The sequence below is a fragment of the Lonchura striata genome, chromosome 36 (genome assembly GCF_050655825.1).
Source record: "Lonchura striata isolate lonStrDom1 chromosome 36, ASM5065582v1, whole genome shotgun sequence".
Classification (NCBI taxonomy): Eukaryota; Metazoa; Chordata; class Aves; order Passeriformes; family Estrildidae; genus Lonchura; species Lonchura striata.
In genome coordinates this window covers 13577140-13602789 of record NC_140738.1, presented here as the reverse complement: position 1 = coordinate 13602789, position 25650 = coordinate 13577140, and positions in this window count along the sequence as shown.

The following is a 25650-nucleotide window of genomic DNA, read 5'->3' as shown; positions in this document are numbered from 1 at the left end:
GTCAAAGGGGACAAGATGGAGGAAATTGGGTGTGTCTTGTCCTTTTTCTTCTTCTTCATGCCCTCCATGTTTCACTGTAGTGTTGGCATTTTTCTATTGGTTTAGGCTGGGGACACGCTGTTCAACGTAGGTGACAGATATTGGCACGTTATTGTAAATATAGCGCAGGTAGTTTCTGGTATATAATGTTTGTAACATCCCACTGAGGGCAGAGCTCCACACGCTGCCCTGCAGGACAGACCTGCGGCAGGGCAGCAGAACATGTTAGAGATAAGCAAGAATAAACAACCTTGGAAAGAGCACAGATGAATTATGACTTCTTCTTTTGCAACTGCGCAGAAAGACAGAGACATTCTACAATCTCGGAATCATCAATACCTCAGATTCTGACACTTAGAGCTTTTATACACAAGAGCTCAGTAGTGGCTAACAAAGAATCCAAGAAAACACGTGTCTTTGTTACCCAGGTTAGTTTCACAGATAGCAAACTTAGCATCTCCAACAACTACGCTTACCAAAACTTATGCTGGGATAACTCCCAGAGACATACCATTGCATCACAAGAGTTGTAAAACCATACACGTGTCTCTGGCAGTCCCACAATCTCTCTACAACACTGTGCAGATCTCAGACCTGAATTTATTTTCTTGTTAATGCATGCACAAACTGCCTCGGGTTTACCAATACCTTCTACACATTTTGCACTCCTACACATTAACAGAGCAAGGTCTTTTAAGAAAAAAAAAAATGTCACCATAATTCTTCTTTGCTTTTTCCATTGCACTATCCTAGTCCAACCGGAGACCCAGAAAGAATCTTACCCTACAATCATAACAGGAACAAACAAAATTCCTATAAGGGCAGATCTTCTTTCATATGTTCTTTGACATCCAAGCAAAATTTCTAGCTGCGTTAGGCAGCCCAGGACCTCACCCTTGTTTTTGGAAAGAGTGCCAGTGCTGCTGAGAGCCTACAAAGAAGATCTAAACAACAAATACAAAAGAATGAGAGAGAAAGAGTAGCTTGAGAAAACGTGTTACAGCATTTGAAACCAGAAGTATTTTCTCATGACAGAAGGGCACCAGCACACTGTGGCACTCAAACAAAATCAACACCAGTGCCAAAGGATATGGGATAATGGAGAACGGGAATTTGGGACCTGGATTCCCACATCTAAGGCCCTAATTCTGTTTGCTAGCTCCGGTGTAGTGTGCGCAAAGCAGCCGCTTCTCCTGCTCCGGGAGCCGGACAGAGCGGTAGCTTGTACGAGGGCGAAGAACGAAGCCGCAGAGCACCGGACTTGTGTGCACAGCCTACGGGCTGCTAGAGAAAGGTGGCTGCTGCTCCCTAACCCATCAGTTCACAGCTGGCATGCTCTATGGAGCTGTTCCAGGACAACTTTCATTGCTTATTGGTTCGTCCTGATACAACCCCTCCTGGGAAATTCATGCTCGTCCCCTGAGGCTCCGACATGCAGAAACATCGATGGCAGCTGCAGAAAAGAAGGGCTGCGTTGAGTTGTCGAGAAGCAAGAACATAGCCAGCGCCTTGTGTTTGGGAGTCAGCAGCTGCTGGACTTTTGCGATTGCTTTCACTGTGCACTGAATGCCAGGACGGCATGTGCACGTTAAAACAACAAGGTGGGCAAGAGGAGGAAGGGAGCACGGCCATCAGAGAGCATCTGACATCTTGCCCTGGAAAGAGCACTGTTTTTGGAGTGTGCAGTAAAATCGTGTTTCTGGACAAGGGAGGCATAAGTGCGCTGCGCTCCTAAGCTATCTCCCTGCGAGACACACTGCCAAAGCTTTTCGCTATCATGCAGTCTAGTGCAGACGCACACTACGGCTCTCCGGAGCTGTCCGAAGCCAAGCGCCGGTCGCCGGCGTCTTTCGGCTGAAGCAGCGCTTCGGAGCGTACGGCTGTTGTGTGCGCGAAGCAGCCGCTTCTCCTGCTCCGGGAGCCGGACAGAGCGGTAGCTTGTACGAGGGCGAAGAACGAAGCCGCAGAGCACCGGGCTTCTGCGCGCACCCTAAGGACTGCTAGAGGACCGTGGTGGCCGCTCGCCTGCCTCTTCAATTCCATTCTAGCATCCTTAGAGAAGGTGTTCCAGGACAATTTTCCTGAGTTTTGACTTCGTCCTGATGCAGCCCCTCGTGGGAAACTCGTGCTCGTCCTCTAAGGCTCCGAGTGCAGAGACCTCGATGGCAACTGCAGAAATGAAGGACTGCGTTGAGTTGTCGAGAAGCAAGAACATAGCCAGCGCCTTGTGTTTGGGAGTCAGCAGCTGTTGGAATTTTGCGATTGCTTTCACTGTGCACTGAATGCCAGGACGGCATGTGCACGTTAAAACAACAAGGTGGGCAAGAGTAATCGAAAGATCACGGCCGTCAGAAAGCAGCTTATATATTGCCCTGGAAAGAGCAGTGTTTTTGGAGTGTGCAGTAAAATCGTGTTTCTGGACAAGGGAGGCATAAGTGCGCTGCGCTCCTAAGTTATCTCCCTGCTAAGACACACTGCCAAAGCTTTTCGCTATGATGCAGTCTAGTGCAGACGCACACTACGGCTCTCCGGAGCTGTCCGAAGCCAAGCGCCGGTCGCCGGCGTCTTTCGGCTGAAGCAGCGCTTCGGAGCGTACGGCTGTTGTGTGCGCGAAGCAGCCGCTTCTCCTGCTCCGCGAGCCGGACAGAGCGGTAGCTTGTACGAGGGCGAAGAACGAAGCCGCAGAGCACCGGGCTTCTGCGCGCACCCTAAGGACTGCTAGAGGACCGTGGTGGCCGCTCGCCTGCCCCTTCAATTCCATTCTAGCATCCTTAGAGAAGGTGTTCCAGGACAATTTTCCTGAGTTTTGACTTCGTCCTGATGCAGCCCCTCGTGGGAAACTCGTGCTCGTCGTCTGAGTCTCCGAGTGCAGAGACCTCGATGGCAACTGCAGAAATGAAGGACTGCGTTGAGTTGTCGAGAAGCAAGAACATAGCCAGCGCCTTGTGTTTGGGAGTCAGCAGCTGTTGGAATTTTGCGATTGCTTTCACTGTGCACTGAATGCCAGGACGGCATGTGCACGTTAAAACAACGAGCTGGGCAAGAGTAATCGAAAGATCACGGCCGTCAGAAAGCAGCTTATATATTGCCCTGGAAAGAGCAGTGTTTTTGGAGTGTGCAGTAAAATCGTGTTTCTGGACAAGGGAGGCATAAGTGCGCTGCGCTCCTAAGTTATCTCCCTGCTAAGACACACTGCCAAAGCTTTTCGCTATGATGCAGTCTAGTGCAGACGCACACTACGGCTCTCCGGAGCTGTCCGAAGCGAAGCGCCGGTCGCCGGCGTCTTTCGGCTGAAGCAGCGCTTCGGAGCGTACGGCTGTTGTGTGCGCGAAGCAGCCGCTTCTCCTGCTCCGGGAGCCGGACAGAGCGGTAGCTTGTACGAGGGCGAAGAACGAAGCCGCAGAGCACCGGGCTTCTGCGCGCACCCTAAGGACTGCTAGAGGACCGTGGTGGCCGCTCGCCTGCCCCTTCAATTCCATTCTAGCATCCTTATGGAAGGTGTTCCAGGACAATTTTCCTGAGTTTTGAATTCGTCCTGATGCAGCCCCTCCTGGGAAACTCGTGCTCGTCCTCTAAGGCTCCGAGTGCAGAGACCTCGATGGCAACTGCAGAAATGAAGGGCTGCGTTGAGTTGTCGAGAAGCAAGAACATAGCCAGCGCCTTGTGTTTGGGAGTCAGCAGCTGTTGGAATTTTGCGATTGTTTTCACTGTGCACTGAATGCCAAGACGGCCTGTGCACGTTAAAACAACAAGGTGGGCAAGAGTAATCGAAAGATCACGGCCGTCAGAAAGCAGCTTATATATTGCCCTGGAAAGAGCAGTGTTTTTGGAGTGTGCAGTAAAATCGTGTTTCTGGACAAGGGAGGCATAAGTGCGCTGCGCTCCTAAGTTATCTCCCTGCTAAGACACACTGCCAAAGCTTTTCGCTATGATGCAGTCTAGTGCAGACGCACACTACGGCTCTCCGGAGCTGTCCGAAGCCAAGCGCCGGTCGCCGGCGTCTTTCGGCTGAAGCAGCGCTTCGGAGCGTACGGCTGCCGCTCCGCTGTTGTGTGCGCGAAGCAGCCGCTTCTCCTGCTCCGGGAGCCGGACAGAGCGGTAGCTTGTACGAGGGCGAAGAACGAAGCCGCAGAGCACCGGGCTTCTGCGCGCACCCTAAGGACTGCTAGAGGACCGTGGTGGCCGCTCGCCTGCCCCTTCAATTCCATTCTAGCATCCTTATGGAAGGTGTTCCAGGACAATTTTCCTGAGTTTTGAATTCGTCCTGATGCAGCCCCTCCTGGGAAACTCGTGCTCGTCCTCTAAGGCTCCGAGTGCAGAGACCTCGATGGCAACTGCAGAAATGAAGGGCTGCGTTGAGTTGTCGAGAAGCAAGAAGATAGCCAGCGCCTTGTGTTTGGGAGTCAGCAGCTGCTGGACTTTTGCGATTGCTTTCACTGTGCACTGAATGCCAGGACGGCATGTGCACGTTAAAACAACGAGCTGGGCAAGAGCAGGAAGGGAGCACGGGCATCAGAGAGCATCTGACATCTTGCCCTGGAAAGAGCACTGTTTTTGGAGTGTGCAGCAAATCCGTGTTTCTGGACAAGGGCGGCATAAGTGCCCTGCGCTCCTAAGCTATCTCCCAGCGAGACACACTGGCAAAGCTTTTCGTTATCATGCAGTCTAGTGCAGACTCAAACTACGGCTCTCCGCTGCTGTTCCGGGGGAAGTGCCGCTCCCCGGCGTCTTTCGCCTGAAGCTCCGCTGTTGTGTGCACGAAGCAGCCGTTTCTCTTGCTCCGGGAGCCGGAGAATGCGGTGTCGTGTACGAGGGCGAAGAACGAAGCCGCAGAGCACCGGATTTGTGTGCACAGCCTACGGGCTGCTAGAGGATGGTGGCTGCAGCTCCGTAACCCATCAATTCACAGCTGGCATGCTCTATGGAAGGTGTTCCAGGACAATTTTCCTGGGTTTTGAATTCGTGCTGGTGCAGGCCCTTCTGGGAAATTCGTTCTCAGGCTGGCTGCTCCCTCTGAGCACAGATAAAGCTCCTGGAAAATAGAAAGGTATCTGCTATCAGCAGTAGACAGACATGGCAAGCTCATGAAGTAAAATTCATATATTAACAGGGAAATGTCCTCAAAACAGGAAAAGATGGAGTCACGATTTTGGGTTTGATCACAGAGTGGCCCACTGGAGAGACTGGCCTGCTTGCAAAAGTTGGATGAGTAGTCAGATTGCAGCTTTGAACACTCAAAAGATACTCAGAAATGGGCAGTGGATTCAGATACAGCATCAAATGGGCTTATGTTTTTCTACCAGTACTGTGTGCAGAATAAATGTGAAATAAATTCAGATCACCCCCATTACAGAGGAGAAAATATATTAGTTTCCCCCACTGTGCATCTCATATCTAGATCACTTTGAGAACTGATAACTTCAAAGCTGAGAATGCAGCTGTTTGTAAACAGTTTCAGGCCCAGTTTGCTCAGTCTGTATTTCACATCATCTCAGTTTTTCACACAACATACACGTTCATACTACTTTAGGTAAATACTCCATCCAATCCCCTCCTGAAATTTTGTAACTCTTTTGGTTCCCTCATAAATTACACAGAAAATAACAGAAATTAAAAAAAAAAAAAATCTGTTGTAAGCATTTGGCGATTGAAACACAGAGCAACCAGAAGATTTACACAATCCTCCAGATGTAATCTTGGTATGAAGATCATGGTAGTTTTATCCATGACAGAGCAGAATACAAAGAAATTGTGTCATGTGTAAGAGAAACCCAAAAGCATTTAAACTGGTCATTGCCCAGCTTACTTCTTCTCCCATTACAGAGAAGGCTTTTCGCGGCTAAAATAGTATCTCCAAAGAATCCAGATTCTTTCAGAGCATTTCTGCATCAGTTTACTGGTCCTCTTGTGATGATTCCACTCCTCCCATGTTGAGGGTTGGGACTGGATGATCTTTAAGGTCCCTTCCAACACATAACATTCTATTATTCTGGGATTCCATGTTGCTGAACTGTGGAGCTCTCCACAGTCATGGTTTCCTTTAGGATGGAAACTGAAGAGTGATGGAGTGGACAGGAAAAAGGAAACAATACCCCTCAGAAGGAAGGACAGGAAATCTGAAGTTGGTTTTGCAAGAGAAAATATAAAAAATCTGAGAATCTAAACACTATGTTTTGACAGTATCAAATGAAAATTATCTTGACTGCAGACTCAGAGATCTTTGGCTCTGTCTACATTCTTAAACTTCTACATACATTTGAAGTCTAAAAAGAATGAATCCTGCAAGACTGAGTTTTCAAATTGCAAGAGGGAGCCTTGAAGCTGTCCAGATTCTGAAAAAGAATTGCTCGAGACCTTACTTGCTGCACCTTTAACATTGTCATCCCCAGAGCTATTCAGATAGTGTTCCAAAGCTGTGACTCAGAAAATGAGGCCTCCAGGGAGTTTTTCTCACCTAGTAAAAGCAGCCAAAATCCAGGTTTAGCACCAGAGCAGGCTTCTATTATAAGAGTGTTAGTGTAATGATGGATCCCTCTGAGACACTCTAGGATGACATCTGTGATGATAAGAGCTCTCCCCAGTCAGTTTTTATCTGTCTCTGTTCAGTGACCCTCAGAAAAACAACATGAAATCTGACAAACACATTCCAGGAACATTACTTATGGTACATTTTAGTGACTTCAGCTACAAATATTTCCTCCTGTTTTTCTCATTGTTGTAATCGTTGCATGACAAAATAGCTCTCAGTATTCACTATCACAATTGATTTAACCTATCTATTTTATACAAGCCAACCTATCTGAGTCTAATTTCACTTTGCTTTCAAAACAAGTTTATAGAATAGGCTAAGATATTTTTTTTGTAATTTATAACAACTCCAGACAACCCGTCTAGACTTCTATGTGTGGGAATGCAGAGCTTCCCTCTGGCTGCCCTGGAAGGTCTGGGACCCTGGCAGGGGGTCAGGAATCCCTCTGTACAGAGCCCCCAGAGACACTGTCTGTGATCTCTGTCCATGGAAAAGAGTTTTCAATCCTACAGGATGAATTACAAGCTCTGAGTGTTTGATATAAGTAATAATTAAGTGTGGCATGGGTGCAAAAGTAAAATTTTAGGATTCTAGATTAGGGGTCAAAGGGGACAAGATGGAGGAAATTGGGTGTGTCTTGTCCTTTTTCTTCTTCTTCATGCCCTCCATGTTTCACTGTAGTGTTGGCATTTTTCTATTGGTTTAGGCTGGGGACACGCTGTTCAACGTAGGTGACAGATATTGGCACGTTATTGTAAATATAGCGCAGGTAGTTTCTGGTATATAATGTTTGTAACATCCCACTGAGGGCAGAGCTCCACACGCTGCCCTGCAGGACAGACCTGCGGCAGGGCAGCAGAACATGTTAGAGATAAGCAAGAATAAACAACCTTGGAAAGAGCACAGATGAATTATGACTTCTTCTTTTGCAACTGCGCAGAAAGACAGAGACATTCTACAATCTCGGAATCATCAATACCTCAGATTCTGACACTTAGAGCTTTTATACACAAGAGCTCAGTAGTGGCTAACAAAGAATCCAAGAAAACACGTGTCTTTGTTACCCAGGTTAGTTTCACAGATAGCAAACTTAGCATCTCCAACAACTACGCTTACCAAAACTTATGCTGGGATAACTCCCAGAGACATACCATTGCATCACAAGAGTTGTAAAACCATACACGTGTCTCTGGCAGTCCCACAATCTCTCTACAACACTGTGCAGATCTCAGACCTGAATTTATTTTCTTGTTAATGCATGCACAAACTGCCTCGGGTTTACCAATACCTTCTACACATTTTGCACTCCTACACATTAACAGAGCAAGGTCTTTTAAGAAAAAAAAAAATGTCACCATAATTCTTCTTTGCTTTTTCCATTGCACTATCCTAGTCCAACCGGAGACCCAGAAAGAATCTTACCCTACAATCATAACAGGAACAAACAAAATTCCTATAAGGGCAGATCTTCTTTCATATGTTCTTTGACATCCAAGCAAAATTTCTAGCTGCGTTAGGCAGCCCAGGACCTCACCCTTGTTTTTGGAAAGAGTGCCAGTGCTGCTGAGAGCCTACAAAGAAGATCTAAACAACAAATACAAAAGAATGAGAGAGAAAGAGTAGCTTGAGAAAACGTGTTACAGCATTTGAAACCAGAAGTATTTTCTCATGACAGAAGGGCACCAGCACACTGTGGCACTCAAACAAAATCAACACCAGTGCCAAAGGATATGGGATAATGGAGAACGGGAATTTGGGACCTGGATTCCCACATCTAAGGCCCTAATTCTGTTTGCTAGCTCCGGTGTAGTGTGCGCAAAGCAGCCGCTTCTCCTGCTCCGGGAGCCGGACAGAGCGGTAGCTTGTACGAGGGCGAAGAACGAAGCCGCAGAGCACCGGACTTGTGTGCACAGCCTACGGGCTGCTAGAGAAAGGTGGCTGCTGCTCCCTAACCCATCAGTTCACAGCTGGCATGCTCTATGGAGCTGTTCCAGGACAACTTTCATTGCTTATTGGTTCGTCCTGATACAACCCCTCCTGGGAAATTCATGCTCGTCCCCTGAGGCTCCGACATGCAGAAACATCGATGGCAGCTGCAGAAAAGAAGGGCTGCGTTGAGTTGTCGAGAAGCAAGAACATAGCCAGCGCCTTGTGTTTGGGAGTCAGCAGCTGCTGGACTTTTGCGATTGCTTTCACTGTGCACTGAATGCCAGGACGGCATGTGCACGTTAAAACAACAAGGTGGGCAAGAGGAGGAAGGGAGCACGGCCATCAGAGAGCATCTGACATCTTGCCCTGGAAAGAGCACTGTTTTTGGAGTGTGCAGTAAAATCGTGTTTCTGGACAAGGGAGGCATAAGTGCGCTGCGCTCCTAAGCTATCTCCCTGCGAGACACACTGCCAAAGCTTTTCGCTATCATGCAGTCTAGTGCAGACGCACACTACGGCTCTCCGGAGCTGTCCGAAGCCAAGCGCCGGTCGCCGGCGTCTTTCGGCTGAAGCAGCGCTTCGGAGCGTACGGCTGTTGTGTGCGCGAAGCAGCCGCTTCTCCTGCTCCGGGAGCCGGACAGAGCGGTAGCTTGTACGAGGGCGAAGAACGAAGCCGCAGAGCACCGGGCTTCTGCGCGCACCCTAAGGACTGCTAGAGGACCGTGGTGGCCGCTCGCCTGCCTCTTCAATTCCATTCTAGCATCCTTAGAGAAGGTGTTCCAGGACAATTTTCCTGAGTTTTGACTTCGTCCTGATGCAGCCCCTCGTGGGAAACTCGTGCTCGTCCTCTAAGGCTCCGAGTGCAGAGACCTCGATGGCAACTGCAGAAATGAAGGACTGCGTTGAGTTGTCGAGAAGCAAGAACATAGCCAGCGCCTTGTGTTTGGGAGTCAGCAGCTGTTGGAATTTTGCGATTGCTTTCACTGTGCACTGAATGCCAGGACGGCATGTGCACGTTAAAACAACAAGGTGGGCAAGAGTAATCGAAAGATCACGGCCGTCAGAAAGCAGCTTATATATTGCCCTGGAAAGAGCAGTGTTTTTGGAGTGTGCAGTAAAATCGTGTTTCTGGACAAGGGAGGCATAAGTGCGCTGCGCTCCTAAGTTATCTCCCTGCTAAGACACACTGCCAAAGCTTTTCGCTATGATGCAGTCTAGTGCAGACGCACACTACGGCTCTCCGGAGCTGTCCGAAGCCAAGCGCCGGTCGCCGGCGTCTTTCGGCTGAAGCAGCGCTTCGGAGCGTACGGCTGTTGTGTGCGCGAAGCAGCCGCTTCTCCTGCTCCGCGAGCCGGACAGAGCGGTAGCTTGTACGAGGGCGAAGAACGAAGCCGCAGAGCACCGGGCTTCTGCGCGCACCCTAAGGACTGCTAGAGGACCGTGGTGGCCGCTCGCCTGCCCCTTCAATTCCATTCTAGCATCCTTATGGAAGGTGTTCCAGGACAATTTTCCTGAGTTTTGAATTCGTCCTGATGCAGCCCCTCCTGGGAAACTCGTGCTCGTCCTCTAAGGCTCCGAGTGCAGAGACCTCGATGGCAACTGCAGAAATGAAGGGCTGCGTTGAGTTGTCGAGAAGCAAGAACATAGCCAGCGCCTTGGTTTGGGAGTCAGCAGCTGTTGGAATTTTGCGATTGCTTTCACTGTGCACTGAATGCCAAGACGGCATGTGCACGTTAAAACAACAAGGTGGGCAAGAGTAATCGAAAGATCACGGCCGTCAGAAAGCAGCTTATATATTGCCCTGGAAAGAGCAGTGTTTTTGGAGTGTGCAGTAAAATCGTGTTTCTGGACAAGGGAGGCATAAGTGCGCTGCGCTCCTAAGTTATCTCCCTGCTAAGACACACTGCCAAAGCTTTTCGCTATGATGCAGTCTAGTGCAGACGCACACTCCGGCTCTCCGGAGCTGTCCGAAGCGAAGCGCCGGTCGCCGGCGTCTTTCGGCTGAAGCAGCGCTTCGGAGCGTACGGCTGTTGTGTGCGCGAAGCAGCCGCTTCTCCTGCTCCGGGAGCCGGACAGAGCGGTAGCTTGTACGAGGGCGAAGAACGAAGCCGCAGAGCACCGGGCTTCTGCGCGCACCCTAAGGACTGCTAGAGGACCGTGGTGGCCGCTCGCCTGCCCCTTCAATTCCATTCTAGCATCCTTATGGAAGGTGTTCCAGGACAATTTTCCTGAGTTTTGAATTCGTCCTGATGCAGCCCCTCCTGGGAAACTCGTGCTCGTCCTCTAAGGCTCCGAGTGCAGAGACCTCGATGGCAACTGCAGAAATGAAGGGCTGCGTTGAGTTGTCGAGAAGCAAGAACATAGCCAGCGCCTTGTGTTTGGGAGTCAGCAGCTGTTGGAATTTTGCGATTGTTTTCACTGTGCACTGAATGCCAAGATGGCATGTGCACGTTAAAACAACAAGGTGGGCAAGAGTAATCGAAAGATCACGGCCGTCAGAAAGCAGCTTATATATTGCCCTGGAAAGAGCAGTGTTTTTGGAGTGTGCAGTAAAATCGTGTTTCTGGACAAGGGAGGCATAAGTGCGCTGCGCTCCTAAGTTATCTCCCTGCTAAGACACACTGCCAAAGCTTTTCGCTATGATGCAGTCTAGTGCAGACGCACACTACGGCTCTCCGGAGCTGTCCGAAGCCAAGCGCCGGTCGCCGGCGTCTTTCGGCTGAAGCAGCGCTTCGGAGCGTACGGCTGCCGCTCCGCTGTTGTGTGCGCGAAGCAGCCGCTTCTCCTGCTCCGGGAGCCGGACAGAGCGGTAGCTTGTACGAGGGCGAAGAACGAAGCCGCAGAGCACCGGGCTTCTGCGCGCACCCTAAGGACTGCTAGAGGACCGTGGTGGCCGCTCGCCTGCCCCTTCAATTCCATTCTAGCATCCTTATGGAAGGTGTTCCAGGACAATTTTCCTGAGTTTTGAATTCGTCCTGATGCAGCCCCTCCTGGGAAACTCGTGCTCGTCCTCTAAGGCTCCGAGTGCAGAGACCTCGATGGCAACTGCAGAAATGAAGGGCTGCGTTGAGTTGTCGAGAAGCAAGAAGATAGCCAGCGCCTTGTGTTTGGGAGTCAGCAGCTGCTGGACTTTTGCGATTGCTTTCACTGTGCACTGAATGCCAGGACGGCATGTGCACGTTAAAACAACGAGCTGGGCAAGAGCAGGAAGGGAGCACGGGCATCAGAGAGCATCTGACATCTTGCCCTGGAAAGAGCACTGTTTTTGGAGTGTGCAGCAAATCCGTGTTTCTGGACAAGGGCGGCATAAGTGCCCTGCGCTCCTAAGCTATCTCCCAGCGAGACACACTGGCAAAGCTTTTCGTTATCATGCAGTCTAGTGCAGACTCAAACTACGGCTCTCCGCTGCTGTTCCGGGGGAAGTGCCGCTCCCCGGCGTCTTTCGCCTGAAGCTCCGCTGTTGTGTGCACGAAGCAGCCGTTTCTCTTGCTCCGGGAGCCGGAGAATGCGGTGTCGTGTACGAGGGCGAAGAACGAAGCCGCAGAGCACCGGATTTGTGTGCACAGCCTACGGGCTGCTAGAGGATGGTGGCTGCAGCTCCGTAACCCATCAATTCACAGCTGGCATGCTCTATGGAAGGTGTTCCAGGACAATTTTCCTGGGTTTTGAATTCGTGCTGGTGCAGGCCCTTCTGGGAAATTCGTTCTCAGGCTGGCTGCTCCCTCTGAGCACAGATAAAGCTCCTGGAAAATAGAAAGGTATCTGCTATCAGCAGTAGACAGACATGGCAAGCTCATGAAGTAAAATTCATATATTAACAGGGAAATGTCCTCAAAACAGGAAAAGATGGAGTCACGATTTTGGGTTTGATCACAGAGTGGCCCACTGGAGAGACTGGCCTGCTTGCAAAAGTTGGATGAGTAGTCAGATTGCAGCTTTGAACACTCAAAAGATACTCAGAAATGGGCAGTGGATTCAGATACAGCATCAAATGGGCTTATGTTTTTCTACCAGTACTGTGTGCAGAATAAATGTGAAATAAATTCAGATCACCCCCATTACAGAGGAGAAAATATATTAGTTTCCCCCACTGTGCATCTCATATCTAGATCACTTTGAGAACTGATAACTTCAAAGCTGAGAATGCAGCTGTTTGTAAACAGTTTCAGGCCCAGTTTGCTCAGTCTGTATTTCACATCATCTCAGTTTTTCACACAACATACACGTTCATACTACTTTAGGTAAATACTCCATCCAATCCCCTCCTGAAATTTTGTAACTCTTTTGGTTCCCTCATAAATTACACAGAAAATAACAGAAATTAAAAAAAAAAAAAAATCTGTTGTAAGCATTTGGCGATTGAAACACAGAGCAACCAGAAGATTTACACAATCCTCCAGATGTAATCTTGGTATGAAGATCATGGTAGTTTTATCCATGACAGAGCAGAATACAAAGAAATTGTGTCATGTGTAAGAGAAACCCAAAAGCATTTAAACTGGTCATTGCCCAGCTTACTTCTTCTCCCATTACAGAGAAGGCTTTTCGCGGCTAAAATAGTATCTCCAAAGAATCCAGATTCTTTCAGAGCATTTCTGCATCAGTTTACTGGTCCTCTTGTGATGATTCCACTCCTCCCATGTTGAGGGTTGGGACTGGATGATCTTTAAGGTCCCTTCCAACACATAACATTCTATTATTCTGGGATTCCATGTTGCTGAACTGTGGAGCTCTCCACAGTCATGGTTTCCTTTAGGATGGAAACTGAAGAGTGATGGAGTGGACAGGAAAAAGGAAACAATACCCCTCAGAAGGAAGGACAGGAAATCTGAAGTTGGTTTTGCAAGAGAAAATATAAAAAATCTGAGAATCTAAACACTATGTTTTGACAGTATCAAATGAAAATTATCTTGACTGCAGACTCAGAGATCTTTGGCTCTGTCTACATTCTTAAACTTCTACATACATTTGAAGTCTAAAAAGAATGAATCCTGCAAGACTGAGTTTTCAAATTGCAAGAGGGAGCCTTGAAGCTGTCCAGATTCTGAAAAAGAATTGCTCGAGACCTTACTTGCTGCACCTTTAACATTGTCATCCCCAGAGCTATTCAGATAGTGTTCCAAAGCTGTGACTCAGAAAATGAGGCCTCCAGGGAGTTTTTCTCACCTAGTAAAAGCAGCCAAAATCCAGGTTTAGCACCAGAGCAGGCTTCTATTATAAGAGTGTTAGTGTAATGATGGATCCCTCTGAGACACTCTAGGATGACATCTGTGATGATAAGAGCTCTCCCCAGTCAGTTTTTATCTGTCTCTGTTCAGTGACCCTCAGAAAAACAACATGAAATCTGACAAACACATTCCAGGAACATTACTTATGGTACATTTTAGTGACTTCAGCTACAAATATTTCCTCCTGTTTTTCTCATTGTTGTAATCGTTGCATGACAAAATAGCTCTCAGTATTCACTATCACAATTGATTTAACCTATCTATTTTATACAAGCCAACCTATCTGAGTCTAATTTCACTTTGCTTTCAAAACAAGTTTATAGAATAGGCTAAGATATTTTTTTTGTAATTTATAACAACTCCAGACAACCCGTCTAGACTTCTATGTGTGGGAATGCAGAGCTTCCCTCTGGCTGCCCTGGAAGGTCTGGGACCCTGGCAGGGGGTCAGGAATCCCTCTGTACAGAGCCCCCAGAGACACTGTCTGTGATCTCTGTCCATGGAAAAGAGTTTTCAATCCTACAGGATGAATTACAAGCTCTGAGTGTTTGATATAAGTAATAATTAAGTGTGGCATGGGTGCAAAAGTAAAATTTTAGGATTCTAGATTAGGGGTCAAAGGGGACAAGATGGAGGAAATTGGGTGTGTCTTGTCCTTTTTCTTCTTCTTCATGCCCTCCATGTTTCACTGTAGTGTTGGCATTTTTCTATTGGTTTAGGCTGGGGACACGCTGTTCAACGTAGGTGACAGATATTGGCACGTTATTGTAAATATAGCGCAGGTAGTTTCTGGTATATAATGTTTGTAACATCCCACTGAGGGCAGAGCTCCACACGCTGCCCTGCAGGACAGACCTGCGGCAGGGCAGCAGAACATGTTAGAGATAAGCAAGAATAAACAACCTTGGAAAGAGCACAGATGAATTATGACTTCTTCTTTTGCAACTGCGCAGAAAGACAGAGACATTCTACAATCTCGGAATCATCAATACCTCAGATTCTGACACTTAGAGCTTTTATACACAAGAGCTCAGTAGTGGCTAACAAAGAATCCAAGAAAACACGTGTCTTTGTTACCCAGGTTAGTTTCACAGATAGCAAACTTAGCATCTCCAACAACTACGCTTACCAAAACTTATGCTGGGATAACTCCCAGAGACATACCATTGCATCACAAGAGTTGTAAAACCATACACGTGTCTCTGGCAGTCCCACAATCTCTCTACAACACTGTGCAGATCTCAGACCTGAATTTATTTTCTTGTTAATGCATGCACAAACTGCCTCGGGTTTACCAATACCTTCTACACATTTTGCACTCCTACACATTAACAGAGCAAGGTCTTTTAAGAAAAAAAAAAATGTCACCATAATTCTTCTTTGCTTTTTCCATTGCACTATCCTAGTCCAACCGGAGACCCAGAAAGAATCTTACCCTACAATCATAACAGGAACAAACAAAATTCCTATAAGGGCAGATCTTCTTTCATATGTTCTTTGACATCCAAGCAAAATTTCTAGCTGCGTTAGGCAGCCCAGGACCTCACCCTTGTTTTTGGAAAGAGTGCCAGTGCTGCTGAGAGCCTACAAAGAAGATCTAAACAACAAATACAAAAGAATGAGAGAGAAAGAGTAGCTTGAGAAAACGTGTTACAGCATTTGAAACCAGAAGTATTTTCTCATGACAGAAGGGCACCAGCACACTGTGGCACTGAAACAAAATCAACACCAGTGCCAAAGGATATGGGATAATGGAGAACGGGAATTTGGGACCTGGATTCCCACATCTAAGGCCCTAATTCTGTTTGCTAGCTCCGGTGTAGTGTGCGCAAAGCAGCCGCTTCTCCTGCTCCGGGAGCCGGACAGAGCGGTAGCTTGTACGAGGGCGAAGAACGAAGCCGCAGAGCACCGGACTTGTGTGCACAGCCTACGGGCTGCTAGAGAAAGGTGGCTGCTGCTCCCTAACCCATCAGTTCACAGCTGGCATGCTCTATGGAGCTGTTCCAGGACAACTTTCATTGCTTATTGGTTCGTCCTGATACAACCCCTCCTGGGAAATTCATGCTCGTCCCCTGAGGCTCCGACATGCAGAAACATCGATGGCAGCTGCAGAAAAGAAGGGCTGCGTTGAGTTGTCGAGAAGCAAGAACATAGCCAGCGCCTTGTGTTTGGGAGTCAGCAGCTGCTGGACTTTTGCGATTGCTTTCACTGTGCACTGAATGCCAGGACGGCATGTGCACGTTAAAACAACAAGGTGGGCAAGAGGAGGAAGGGAGCACGGCCATCAGAGAGCATCTGACATCTTGCCCTGGAAAGAGCACTGTTTTTGGAGTGTGCAGTAAAATCGTGTTTCTGGACAAGGGAGGCATAAGTGCGCTGCGCTCCTAAGCTATCTCCCTGCGAGACACACTGCCAAAGCTTTTCGCTATCATGCAGTCTAGTGCAGACGCACACTACGGCTCTACGGAGCTGTCCGAAGCCAAGCGCCGGTCGCCGGCGTCTTTCGGCTGAAGCAGCGCTTCGGAGCGTACGGCTGTTGTGTGCGCGAAGCAGCCGCTTCTCCTGCTCCGGGAGCCGGACAGAGCGGTAGCTTGTACGAGGGCGAAGAACGAAGCCGCAGAGCACCGGGCTTCTGCGCGCACCCTAAGGACTGCTAGAGGACCGTGGTGGCCGCTCGCCTGCCTCTTCAATTCCATTCTAGCATCCTTAGAGAAGGTGTTCCAGGACAATTTTCCTGAGTTTTGACTTCGTCCTGATGCAGCCCCTCGTGGGAAACTCGTGCTCGTCGTCTGAGTCTCCGAGTGCAGAGACCTCGATGGCAACTGCAGAAATGAAGGACTGCGTTGAGTTGTCGAGAAGCAAGAACATAGCCAGCGCCTTGTGTTTGGGAGTCAGCAGCTGTTGGAATTTTGCGATTGCTTTCACTGTGCACTGAATGCCAGGACGGCATGTGCACGTTAAAACAACGAGCTGGGCAAGAGTAATCGAAAGATCACGGCCGTCAGAAAGCAGCTTATATATTGCCCTGGAAAGAGCAGTGTTTTTGGAGTGTGCAGTAAAATCGTGTTTCTGGACAAGGGAGGCATAAGTGCGCTGCGCTCCTAAGTTATCTCCCTGCTAAGACACACTGCCAAAGCTTTTCGCTATGATGCAGTCTAGTGCAGACGCACACTCCGGCTCTCCGGAGCTGTCCGAAGCGAAGCGCCGGTCGCCGGCGTCTTTCGGCTGAAGCAGCGCTTCGGAGCGTACGGCTGTTGTGTGCGCGAAGCAGCCGCTTCTCCTGCTCCGGGAGCCGGACAGAGCGGTAGCTTGTACGAGGGCGAAGAACGAAGCCGCAGAGCACCGGGCTTCTGCGCGCACCCTAAGGACTGCTAGAGGACCGTGGTGGCCGCTCGCCTGCCCCTTCAATTCCATTCTAGCATCCTTATGGAAGGTGTTCCAGGACAATTTTCCTGAGTTTTGAATTCGTCCTGATGCAGCCCCTCCTGGGAAACTCGTGCTCGTCCTCTAAGGCTCCGAGTGCAGAGACCTCGATGGCAACTGCAGAAATGAAGGGCTGCGTTGAGTTGTCGAGAAGCAAGAACATAGCCAGCGCCTTGTGTTTGGGAGTCAGCAGCTGTTGGAATTTTGCGATTGTTTTCACTGTGCACTGAATGCCAAGATGGCATGTGCACGTTAAAACAACAAGGTGGGCAAGAGTAATCGAAAGATCACGGCCGTCAGAAAGCAGCTTATATATTGCCCTGGAAAGAGCAGTGTTTTTGGAGTGTGCAGTAAAATCGTGTTTCTGGACAAGGGAGGCATAAGTGCGCTGCGCTCCTAAGTTATCTCCCTGCTAAGACACACTGCCAAAGCTTTTCGCTATGATGCAGTCTAGTGCAGACGCACACTACGGCTCTCCGGAGCTGTCCGAAGCCAAGCGCCGGTCGCCGGCGTCTTTCGGCTGAAGCAGCGCTTCGGAGCGTACGGCTGCCGCTCCGCTGTTGTGTGCGCGAAGCAGCCGCTTCTCCTGCTCCGGGAGCCGGACAGAGCGGTAGCTTGTACGAGGGCGAAGAACGAAGCCGCAGAGCACCGGGCTTCTGCGCGCACCCTAAGGACTGCTAGAGGACCGTGGTGGCCGCTCGCCTGCCCCTTCAATTCCATTCTAGCATCCTTATGGAAGGTGTTCCAGGACAATTTTCCTGAGTTTTGAATTCGTCCTGATGCAGCCCCTCCTGGGAAACTCGTGCTCGTCCTCTAAGGCTCCGAGTGCAGAGACCTCGATGGCAACTGCAGAAATGAAGGGCTGCGTTGAGTTGTCGAGAAGCAAGAAGATAGCCAGCGCCTTGTGTTTGGGAGTCAGCAGCTGCTGGACTTTTGCGATTGCTTTCACTGTGCACTGAATGCCAGGACGGCATGTGCACGTTAAAACAACGAGCTGGGCAAGAGCAGGAAGGGAGCACGGGCATCAGAGAGCATCTGACATCTTGCCCTGGAAAGAGCACTGTTTTTGGAGTGTGCAGCAAATCCGTGTTTCTGGACAAGGGCGGCATAAGTGCCCTGCGCTCCTAAGCTATCTCCCAGCGAGACACACTGGCAAAGCTTTTCGTTATCATGCAGTCTAGTGCAGACTCAAACTACGGCTCTCCGCTGCTGTTCCGGGGGAAGTGCCGCTCCCCGGCGTCTTTCGCCTGAAGCTCCGCTGTTGTGTGCACGAAGCAGCCGTTTCTCTTGCTCCGGGAGCCGGAGAATGCGGTGTCGTGTACGAGGGCGAAGAACGAAGCCGCAGAGCACCGGATTTGTGTGCACAGCCTACGGGCTGCTAGAGGATGGTGGCTGCAGCTCCGTAACCCATCAATTCACAGCTGGCATGCTCTATGGAAGGTGTTCCAGGACAATTTTCCTGGGTTTTGAATTCGTGCTGGTGCAGGCCCTTCTGGGAAATTCGTTCTCAGGCTGGCTGCTCCCTCTGAGCACAGATAAAGCTCCTGGAAAATAGAAAGGTATCTGCTATCAGCAGTAGACAGACATGGCAAGCTCATGAAGTAAAATTCATATATTAACAGGGAAATGTCCTCAAAACAGGAAAAGATGGAGTCACGATTTTGGGTTTGATCACAGAGTGGCCCACTGGAGAGACTGGCCTGCTTGCAAAAGTTGGATGAGTAGTCAGATTGCAGCTTTGAACACTCAAAAGATACTCAGAAATGGGCAGTGGATTCAGATACAGCATCAAATGGGCTTATGTTTTTCTACCAGTACTGTGTGCAGAATAAATGTGAAATAAATTCAGATCACCCCCATTACAGAGGAGAAAATATATTAGTTTCCCCCACTGTGCATCTCATATCTAGATCACTTTGAGAACTGATAACTTCAAAGCTGAGAATGCAGCTGTTTGTAAACAGTTTCAGGCCCAGTTTGCTCAGTCTGTATTTCACATCATCTCAGTTTTTCACACAACATACACGTTCATACTACTTTAGGTAAATACTCCATCCAATCCCCTCCTGAAATTTTGTAACTCTTTTGGTTCCCTCATAAATTACACAGAAAATAACAGAAATTAAAAAAAAAAAAAAATCTGTTGTAAGCATTTGGCGATTGAAACACAGAGCAACCAGAAGATTTACACAATCCTCCAGATGTAATCTTGGTATGAAGATCATGGTAGTTTTATCCATGACAGAGCAGAATACAAAGAAATTGTGTCATGTGTAAGAGAAACCCAAAAGCATTTAAACTGGTCATTGCCCAGCTTACTTCTTCTCCCATTACAGAGAAGGCTTTTCGCGGCTAAAATAGTATCTCCAAAGAATCCAGATTCTTTCAGAGCATTTCTGCATCAGTTTACTGGTCCTCTTGTGATGATTCCACTCCTCCCATGTTGAGGGTTGGGACTGGATGATCTTTAAGGTCCCTTCCAACACATAACATTCTATTATTCTGGGATTCCATGTTGCTGAACTGTGGAGCTCTCCACAGTCATGGTTTCCTTTAGGATGGAAACTGAAGAGTGATGGAGTGGACAGGAAAAAGGAAACAATACCCCTCAGAAGGAAGGACAGGAAATCTGAAGTTGGTTTTGCAAGAGAAAATATAAAAAATCTGAGAATCTAAACACTATGTTTTGACAGTATCAAATGAAAATTATCTTGACTGCAGACTCAGAGATCTTTGGCTCTGTCTACATTCTTAAACTTCTACATACATTTGAAGTCTAAAAAGAATGAATCCTGCAAGACTGAGTTTTCAAATTGCAAGAGGGAGCCTTGAAGCTGTCCAGATTCTGAAAAAGAATTGCTCGAGACCTTACTTGCTGCACCTTTAACATTGTCATCCCCAGAGCTATTCAGATAGTGTTCCAAAGCTGTGACTCAGAAAATGAGGCCTCCAGGGAGTTTTTCTCACCTAGTAAAAGCAGCCAAAATCCAGGTTTAGCACCAGAGCAGGCTTCTATTATAAGAGTGTTAGTGTAATGATGGATCCCTCTGAGACACTCTAGGATGACATCTGTGATGATAAGAGCTCTCCCCAGTCAGTTTTTATCTGTCTCTGTTCAGTGACCCTCAGAAAAACAACATGAAATCTGACAAACACATTCCAGGAACATTACTTATGGTACATTTTAGTGACTTCAGCTACAAATATTTCCTCCTGTTTTTCTCATTGTTGTAATCGTTGCATGACAAAATAGCTCTCAGTATTCACTATCACAATTGATTTAACCTATCTATTTTATACAAGCCAACCTATCTGAGTCTAATTTCACTTTGCTTTCAAAACAAGTTTATAGAATAGGCTAAGATATTTTTTTTGTAATTTATAACAACTCCAGACAACCCGTCTAGACTTCTATGTGTGGGAATGCAGAGCTTCCCTCTGGCTGCCCTGGAAGGTCTGGGACCCTGGCAGGGGGTCAGGAATCCCTCTGTACAGAGCCCCCAGAGACACTGTCTGTGATCTCTGTCCATGGAAAAGAGTTTTCAATCCTACAGGATGAATTACAAGCTCTGAGTGTTTGATATAAGTAATAATTAAGTGTGGCATGGGTGCAAAAGTAAAATTTTAGGATTCTAGATTAGGGGTCAAAGGGGACAAGATGGAGGAAATTGGGTGTGTCTTGTCCTTTTTCTTCTTCTTCATGCCCTCCATGTTTCACTGTAGTGTTGGCATTTTTCTATTGGTTTAGGCTGGGGACACGCTGTTCAACGTAGGTGACAGATATTGGCACGTTATTGTAAATATAGCGCAGGTAGTTTCTGGTATATAATGTTTGTAACATCCCACTGAGGGCAGAGCTCCACACGCTGCCCTGCAGGACAGACCTGCGGCAGGGCAGCAGAACATGTTAGAGATAAGCAAGAATAAACAACCTTGGAAAGAGCACAGATGAATTATGACTTCTTCTTTTGCAACTGCGCAGAAAGACAGAGACATTCTACAATCTCGGAATCATCAATACCTCAGATTCTGACACTTAGAGCTTTTATACACAAGAGCTCAGTAGTGGCTAACAAAGAATCCAAGAAAACACGTGTCTTTGTTACCCAGGTTAGTTTCACAGATAGCAAACTTAGCATCTCCAACAACTACGCTTACCAAAACTTATGCTGGGATAACTCCCAGAGACATACCATTGCATCACAAGAGTTGTAAAACCATACACGTGTCTCTGGCAGTCCCACAATCTCTCTACAACACTGTGCAGATCTCAGACCTGAATTTATTTTCTTGTTAATGCATGCACAAACTGCCTCGGGTTTACCAATACCTTCTACACATTTTGCACTCCTACACATTAACAGAGCAAGGTCTTTTAAGAAAAAAAAAAATGTCACCATAATTCTTCTTTGCTTTTTCCATTGCACTATCCTAGTCCAACCGGAGACCCAGAAAGAATCTTACCCTACAATCATAACAGGAACAAACAAAATTCCTATAAGGGCAGATCTTCTTTCATATGTTCTTTGACATCCAAGCAAAATTTCTAGCTGCGTTAGGCAGCCCAGGACCTCACCCTTGTTTTTGGAAAGAGTGCCAGTGCTGCTGAGAGCCTACAAAGAAGATCTAAACAACAAATACAAAAGAATGAGAGAGAAAGAGTAGCTTGAGAAAACGTGTTACAGCATTTGAAACCAGAAGTATTTTCTCATGACAGAAGGGCACCAGCACACTGTGGCACTCAAACAAAATCAACACCAGTGCCAAAGGATATGGGATAATGGAGAACGGGAATTTGGGACCTGGATTCCCACATCTAAGGCCCTAATTCTGTTTGCTAGCTCCGGTGTAGTGTGCGCAAAGCAGCCGCTTCTCCTGCTCCGGGAGCCGGACAGAGCGGTAGCTTGTACGAGGGCGAAGAACGAAGCCGCAGAGCACCGGACTTGTGTGCACAGCCTACGGGCTGCTAGAGAAAGGTGGCTGCTGCTCCCTAACCCATCAGTTCACAGCTGGCATGCTCTATGGAGCTGTTCCAGGACAACTTTCATTGCTTATTGGTTCGTCCTGATACAACCCCTCCTGGGAAATTCATGCTCGTCCCCTGAGGCTCCGACATGCAGAAACATCGATGGCAGCTGCAGAAAAGAAGGGCTGCGTTGAGTTGTCGAGAAGCAAGAACATAGCCAGCGCCTTGTGTTTGGGAGTCAGCAGCTGCTGGACTTTTGCGATTGCTTTCACTGTGCACTGAATGCCAGGACGGCATGTGCACGTTAAAACAACAAGGTGGGCAAGAGTAATCGAAAGATCACGGCCGTCAGAAAGCAGCTTATATATTGCCCTGGAAAGAGCAGTGTTTTTGGAGTGTGCAGTAAAATCGTGTTTCTGGACAAGGGAGGCATAAGTGCGCTGCGCTCCTAAGTTATCTCCCTGCTAAGACACACTGCCAAAGCTTTTCGCTATGATGCAGTCTAGTGCAGACGCACACTACGGCTCTCCGGAGCTGTCCGAAGCCAAGCGCCGGTCGCCGGCGTCTTTCGGCTGAAGCAGCGCTTCGGAGCGTACGGCTGTTGTGTGCGCGAAGCAGCCGCTTCTCCTGCTCCGCGAGCCGGACAGAGCGGTAGCTTGTACGAGGGCGAAGAACGAAGCCGCAGAGCACCGGGCTTCTGCGCGCACCCTAAGGACTGCTAGAGGACCGTGGTGGCCGCTCGCCTGCCCCTTCAATTCCATTCTAGCATCCTTATGGAAGGTGTTCCAGGACAATTTTCCTGAGTTTTGAATTCGTCCTGATGCAGCCCCTCCTGGGAAACTCGTGCTCGTCCTCTAAGGCTCCGAGTGCAGAGACCTCGATGGCAACTGCAGAAATGAAGGGCTGCGTTGAGTTGTCGAGAAGCAAGAACATAGCCAGCGCCTTGGTTTGGGAGTCAGCAGCTGTTGGAATTTTGCGATTGCTTTCACTGTGCACTGAATGCCAAGACGGCATGTGCACGTTAAAACAACAAGGTGGGCAAGAGTAATCGAAAGATCACGGCCGTCAGAAAGCAGCTTATATATTGCCCTGGAAAGAGCAGTGTTTTTGGAGTGTGCAGTAAAATCGTGTTTCTGGACAAGGGAGGCATAAGTGCGCTGCGCTCCTAAGTTATCTCCCTGCTAAGACACACTGCCAAAGCTTTTCGCTATGATGCAGTCTAGTGCAGACGCACACTACGGCTCTCCGGAGCTGTCCGAAGCCAAGCGCCGGTCGCCGGCGTCTTTCGGCTGAAGCAGCGCTTCGGAGCGTACGGCTGTTGTGTGCGCGAAGCAGCCGCTTCTCCTGCTCCGCGAGCCGGACAGAGCGGTAGCTTGTACGAGGGCGAAGAACGAAGCCGCAGAGCACCGGGCTTCTGCGCGCACCCTAAGGACTGCTAGAGGACCGTGGTGGCCGCTCGCCTGCCCCTTCAATTCCATTCTAGCATCCTTATGGAAGGTGTTCCAGGACAATTTTCCTGAGTTTTGAATTCGTCCTGATGCAGCCCCTCCTGGGAAACTCGTGCTCGTCCTCTAAGGCTCCGAGTGCAGAGACCTCGATGGCAACTGCAGAAATGAAGGGCTGCGTTGAGTTGTCGAGAAGCAAGAACATAGCCAGCGCCTTGGTTTGGGAGTCAGCAGCTGTTGGAATTTTGCGATTGCTTTCACTGTGCACTGAATGCCAAGACGGCATGTGCACGTTAAAACAACGAGCTGGGCAAGAGCAGGAAGGGAGCACGGGCATCAGAGAGCATCTGACATCTTGCCCTGGAAAGAGCACTGTTTTTGGAGTGTGCAGCAAATCCGTGTTTCTGGACAAGGGCGGCATAAGTGCCCTGCGCTCCTAAGCTATCTCCCAGCGAGACACACTGGCAAAGCTTTTCGTTATCATGCAGTCTAGTGCAGACTCAAACTACGGCTCTCCGCTGCTGTTCCGGGGGAAGTGCCGCTCCCCGGCGTCTTTCGCCTGAAGCTCCGCTGTTGTGTGCACGAAGCAGCCGTTTCTCTTGCTCCGGGAGCCGGAGAATGCGGTGTCGTGTACGAGGGCGAAGAACGAAGCCGCAGAGCACCGGATTTGTGTGCACAGCCTACGGGCTGCTAGAGGATGGTGGCTGCAGCTCCGTAACCCATCAATTCACAGCTGGCATGCTCTATGGAAGGTGTTCCAGGACAATTTTCCTGGGTTTTGAATTCGTGCTGGTGCAGGCCCTTCTGGGAAATTCGTTCTCAGGCTGGCTGCTCCCTCTGAGCACAGATAAAGCTCCTGGAAAATAGAAAGGTATCTGCTATCAGCAGTAGACAGACATGGCAAGCTCATGAAGTAAAATTCATATATTAACAGGGAAATGTCCTCAAAACAGGAAAAGATGGAGTCACGATTTTGGGTTTGATCACAGAGTGGCCCACTGGAGAGACTGGCCTGCTTGCAAAAGTTGGATGAGTAGTCAGATTGCAGCTTTGAACACTCAAAAGATACTCAGAAATGGGCAGTGGATTCAGATACAGCATCAAATGGGCTTATGTTTTTCTACCAGTACTGTGTGCAGAATAAATGTGAAATAAATTCAGATCACCCCCATTACAGAGGAGAAAATATATTAGTTTCCCCCACTGTGCATCTCATATCTAGATCACTTTGAGAACTGATAACTTCAAAGCTGAGAATGCAGCTGTTTGTAAACAGTTTCAGGCCCAGTTTGCTCAGTCTGTATTTCACATCATCTCAGTTTTTCACACAACATACACGTTCATACTACTTTAGGTAAATACTCCATCCAATCCCCTCCTGAAATTTTGTAACTCTTTTGGTTCCCTCATAAATTACACAGAAAATAACAGAAATTAAAAAAAAAAAAAATCTGTTGTAAGCATTTGGCGATTGAAACACAGAGCAACCAGAAGATTTACACAATCCTCCAGATGTAATCTTGGTATGAAGATCATGGTAGTTTTATCCATGACAGAGCAGAATACAAAGAAATTGTGTCATGTGTAAGAGAAACCCAAAAGCATTTAAACTGGTCATTGCCCAGCTTACTTCTTCTCCCATTACAGAGAAGGCTTTTCGCGGCTAAAATAGTATCTCCAAAGAATCCAGATTCTTTCAGAGCATTTCTGCATCAGTTTACTGGTCCTCTTGTGATGATTCCACTCCTCCCATGTTGAGGGTTGGGACTGGATGATCTTTAAGGTCCCTTCCAACACATAACATTCTATTATTCTGGGATTCCATGTTGCTGAACTGTGGAGCTCTCCACAGTCATGGTTTCCTTTAGGATGGAAACTGAAGAGTGATGGAGTGGACAGGAAAAAGGAAACAATACCCCTCAGAAGGAAGGACAGGAAATCTGAAGTTGGTTTTGCAAGAGAAAATATAAAAAATCTGAGAATCTAAACACTATGTTTTGACAGTATCAAATGAAAATTATCTTGACTGCAGACTCAGAGATCTTTGGCTCTGTCTACATTCTTAAACTTCTACATACATTTGAAGTCTAAA